At 42.8% G+C, this 5000-nt stretch overlaps 1 protein-coding gene and 1 long non-coding RNA gene across 8 annotated transcripts in view; one reads left to right on the top strand and one right to left on the bottom strand.

The window, feature by feature from the left end:
* LOC131503738 (uncharacterized) overlaps positions 1 to 903 on the top strand; it is a 2354-nt gene extending 1451 nt beyond the window's left edge. For both annotated transcript variants that reach the window (XR_009257561.1, XR_009257560.1), the window contains one exon: positions 1 to 903. This exon is cut by the window's left edge. This is a non-coding gene — a long non-coding RNA (uncharacterized LOC131503738).
* ZEB2 (zinc finger E-box binding homeobox 2) overlaps positions 1 to 5000 on the bottom strand; it is a 134681-nt gene that overhangs the window by 61643 nt on the left and 68038 nt on the right. The window lies entirely within an intron of this gene.

The raw sequence follows: 5000 nt of genomic DNA, 5'->3' as shown, positions 1-5000 counted from the left end.
CTCCAACCTAGTCAGCAAGCAATTTAGCTGCTTAGTTAATGCAGAAAAGATACATATATATTTCATTTCTGGGACTGTTTTTGCAGAACCTGTTACATTGTATATCTTCAGCAAAGCGCTGGATCTTTAGATCAATATTCATTCATGCCCAGTGCTCTTTACTATGGGTCTTCCCAGATCCCAGGGTATTTTAATGATCATTAATCAATTTACTCTCCTTTTTTTTTTTTTTTCTTCTCTCAAACACTTCCACATCGGAGTTTGTCTGATGACTCATAAGGGCACCGTACCAAAGATTAAGGATTAAGTTTAATAACTGTAAATTTCAGAGAACTGATTTTCAAGTGTGATAAAAGTTGAAGCACTTTGGTGTTTACAAGATACCATACTTCTCTAAATGTCACCTCCTAAGTTCTTCAATCCCCTGTTCTGTTTTACATGCGAGCATTTCTCTGGCTGCTGAGCATCTGGTCAGTAATCGCCTTAACCTTACAAAGAAGTGGGTTCCGGCGGTGTTGGCCTCCCCTGCTCTCTGCAACGGTAATGGTGGAAATAGGCCCGGAAAAATGAACAATTCGCTTACGAGAAAGGAGAGAAACTTTACAGAACTGACTCTTATTTGCTTGCCCCCCAAAATATATTATGGTAGTTATATTCTTTCTTTGACGGCTGGATTTTGTTTATGGTCATCAAATACACCCTTTGTTGTTGTTTTTTTTTTTTTTTTCTGATCATCCCCTCCCTGTCTCCATGTTACTTCCATCTTGTTTATTCTTCACAATAGTATACTTTTGACTAGAAAGGAACACGTTTTTTTTCCACAACTCTCCAAATCCTTCTCCCCATCTATGTTAAAGATAAACTAATAAGCCATAAGAAAAATGCACCAGACCACCTGGACATGCTGAGGCCATTCTATCCCTTGAAGCACGGTGACCCTTACCTAGTAGCAGCTGAGTAAGGGATTCCAGGTTTATGTGCCCTTCGGACAGGCCCATTTGGCCTCCCTAATGGGCCAATTCCAAAAAGGAAGTGAAAAGAGAGGAAACAGCCTTGTACTAGAAGCTGGAAAAGCTCAGCAGTGCAAGTCCTCCTATCTCTCCTACATTTTATGTTTCCGTAGGCTCTGGGGTCAGGCTGTCTAAATTTGAATTTTCACTTTTCTACTTACTAACTTGTGACTTTGTGCAAGATGTTCAACCTGCTTCAGTGTCTTCCTCTACTGAACGGAGAGATAAAGACAGGATCTACCTCACTGGGTAGTTGTAAAGATGTAGATGAATCCACACACGCAAAATACCCAGAGCCCAGCACTTGCGAATGCTAGGTGGTATTATTATTAATGTTATTATTATTGTTTGCTAAGTGCAGAGAAAGTTTTAGGTGATGGTGGCTTCTGTGTGTTTCTCTCATGTAATAAATAATTTTGTGATGGGATCCTGTAATAATTCACAGTACTCATGCTGACCCAGTAATACTTTTGTTCTTTCTCTGGTTCTAAGTTTGGCAAAGGGCAGTGGAGGGCATTGAAAGATCTTAACACGTAGGCACAGAACAACAACAACAACAACAACAACAACAACAAAATTAGGTGTTTGGAGATACCTGCTGTGGGAAAGGGGCATCCCAGGCATGAAACAAGTGACTAGAATGTGGTGCTGTCCATCGTATAGAATTCCATTTTGCAGAACAAGCAGCCAAAAGTTCTAGATGATAAGGGGCTTGTTGGAAGTTCACGCAGCTAAGTGGTGAAATTGAGTTTTCCAGTTTTCATCTGTCTGACCTCAAAATGCAACATCTCCCTGAATGCTGCATCACACTTTCCGAAACCTTGCACGCAAGGTACGTGCTAAAAAGAGATTTTATGGGTTTTGACATTTATGTTGCACACATTCAAAAGAGATAAAAATAGACTCCATGCTGCTGATATAATTACTAGAGGCTATAAAAGCCATGCAAAAATCTGGAGAGGGGGTGTGGGAATAGTTGGGGGAAGAACATAAACAAGGGAGCAGTGACACAAACTAGGACAACATACTGTCCTTAATTCCTTCGCTAACTCCCCACAGTCCTGGTAGAGTCCTACCACAGAAGATCCAGCCTTCATTTTGAACTTGGAAACCTCCCCATTCGCAGGCAGTGGCAATGCCAGCAAGCCACAGGTGGGCACCGCGTGAGCAGGTGAGAAATGTGACTGGAAAGGGGAGGATGAGGATTTGGTGCCCCTAAAAGAGCCCATCAATCCTAATTATCCTGCCTGTGCGCGCTGCTTATGTCGTACTTAGGTATTTATTTTTTAGTCGGGAGGTTTAGGAGAGTTTCAGACGAACGAGCGTCCATGCCTTGGAAATCCCAGAGAAGAAAAGTCAAGCAGCACCAGGAAGAGAAACTGGCCGAGCTCTCAGCCGGCCTGCCCTGTGGTAAGGAAGCCACAGTGGGGTGAGCTGCCCTCACTGCCAGGGGCGGCCGACAGACAGCAGCTTCTCTGCTGCAGATTGAGAGAAACCTGACATTGGCCTCTCGCACTGCACCTCAGAAGGAGGCAGGCTGGCGGGGACGCAGGATGTGGGCGTCTGGGTAGCATGAGAACACAGGAGACAGGGAGAGCTATTCGGGAAGACGTGCTCGGTGGTTTCCTCTGGGCTCCTTGCTTATTACCACCCTGACTTTTGAGATGGGAGCTGAAACCCACACTAGCATAAGGAACATCAATGACAGGTCCCCCTCTCCTCCAGCCACACCAAGCATCCCTAACAAACAACACTACTAACCAAACCCGCCCACACCTATAGTAAGTACATCTTTAAAAACCCGAATAGCTGCTGCTAACGCAGGCTGTGGCTACAGTTCAGACCCAGCTGGATTGAGCACAAGGTGAAGTTTGGCCGTGAAACTTTGTATCTTCCCTTCTGGATCAGAACAAAGGTGGATGCCTTGACACAGACTTGGTGGCCGTTTTGAGAGCTGGCCTTGCTTCTGACCATTCATGTGGTCACCACGTCCTTCAGCTTACAGTGACCGTGAAACCAAATTCATCATTCTTGACGAAAAGGACAAAAACTGGGCTGAAATGATCTGCTAAAGGTTACAAACTGACTCGAGTAAGGATGAAAACATGTAGCACTTAACGAGTCCAGTTGAGTCAGGGATTTGCATAAGTCAGAGTCAGAAGAGTTGTCAGACTTTTGCAGTGTTTCAGGAAAGGGCAGGTGACCTTTGGCATTTTGGACAGAGTCTTTCTGATGAGGTATTTTAGGGTGGCGTGTAAGAGACTCCAGTAGTAAGTGATGTTGTATCGATTGTAGGGACTCCAGGGGGAAATATACTAATTTTACTTTCAAATCTTTAAAAAGTGTGTGGATAAGAATTATGTGTTACTTATAGCAGATCTGAGTCTGGTGCATTTTTCCAAGTTAGCTCCTTCCCTAGGCAGTGTTCCTGGGTCTCTGGAGTGGATGAGAGGTTTAGAAACTGGGAGTAGGGAGTCACGGAAAGGAAGAGATGAGGAAAATGCACAGGGAAAAGGGACATGCAAAATAAAACACATTTAAATTTGTTACTACGCATGAGATCATATTTCTGGCACTTTGCAGAGGTCTTATGGAAGCTGTTAGTTCCAATATAGAAATACTAGCGTGAGTAAATTGGTGTTAAATTTAAGTTTACTTAGGAAGTAATAGTCTATCTACATTCCTTATAAGATTCTCTCAGGTAAATTGGGGAAAGAGAATTCCATGGGAGAAAAGATGTTTCTAGTATTTAATCCACTGTTTCCCAGTCGAAATGCAATTTGTATTTAGGAAAATAAACATCCAGAAGGAAACTGCACATTTTATTGGCTTAGTGTCTCTTATGTTGGTAATTTAAAGGTGGTGTTGGACTCTGTTAAGAAAAAGTAGTATTTAGTGTTCTTAGACAGGTGTAGAAATTATTTAAAGGTGTACTAGAACAAAACTTGGAAATTTCTGCTGTTCCCATAGATCAATATTTACATTTTAAAACTTGGAAATCCTGGAGGATAAGCATCTTGAATCGTGTAACTTCCTCTTCCAGGAAGCATCCTGGAAGTTAGCGATACTCTGACCTCCCGCTGTGGGATTCACAGTGCCACCTGCACACCTGCGTTAAATCTCTATTATTTAGCTGTATTGTGAGAGAGTTTATAATCAAGCGAGTCTTCTTTAGCTTCGGAAAGAAGTTGTTCTCTTTTGGCAGCAACCTTTACCTCTCGTGCTGTCTGGTGGTTACGGGCACGTGAGCACGTGTGCGTACGGCATAGCGTCGCCCAAGGTGCGTGGATGCTGTTTCCTAAGGTCCAGGACACTCACCTTTCATCGCTTCGTCCGAGTTTTAAATCAAACGATTTTTTCCCCCAGATACTACATTCCTACGTGTTTGACAATTTGTAGGAAGGATTAAAAAGGCTGCATCCCCCAAAGGTCAGTGGGGGAAAGATGAAGGATTGTAACCCTGTCCTCTGACACATCTGAGGTCCAAAGCCACGTTTCCCAGTGACTTCAACGCACTTATACTGATCTAAAGAAAGCCTTCACATAGTATTTATAATAAACTCTGTACTGAGTCATGGGCAGAAATGTCTGTATCAAATACTACTTTAGATCTCGCAGGTTCTTGTGAAAAATGTGTAACTAGGTAGGAAATATGTTTTTTTTTAACGCGCCCCAAGTTTCTGATAAGTTTTTTCTGTGAGGCACACCACACGTTTGCAGGACCCCGCTCTCCTTTCTGCTGCTAAAGCCAGGGGAGGCCTTGATTGAATGCCAAGAGGGAGAGGGTGAACCAAGCAAAAGGAAGAAAAAAAAAAAAAAACAATCAAGGGGTGCCTCAAAGGAGAGAAAACAAACAGTGATGCAGTAGAGATATTATAGATAAAGTAAATACAGCATCACCACAAAAGTCTAAACACTTGTTAAACTGTCTGGTTTTAGAACATTTCAGCCATACAACATTATTCAACTACTCATCACTGTGAGAACAGG

This window comes from Neofelis nebulosa, chromosome 2 (assembly GCF_028018385.1).
Source record: "Neofelis nebulosa isolate mNeoNeb1 chromosome 2, mNeoNeb1.pri, whole genome shotgun sequence".
NCBI lineage: Eukaryota > Metazoa > Chordata > Mammalia > Carnivora > Felidae > Neofelis > Neofelis nebulosa.
The sequence above is the reverse complement of the archived record's forward strand: the minus strand, read 5'-3'. Positions and strand labels throughout refer to the sequence as shown.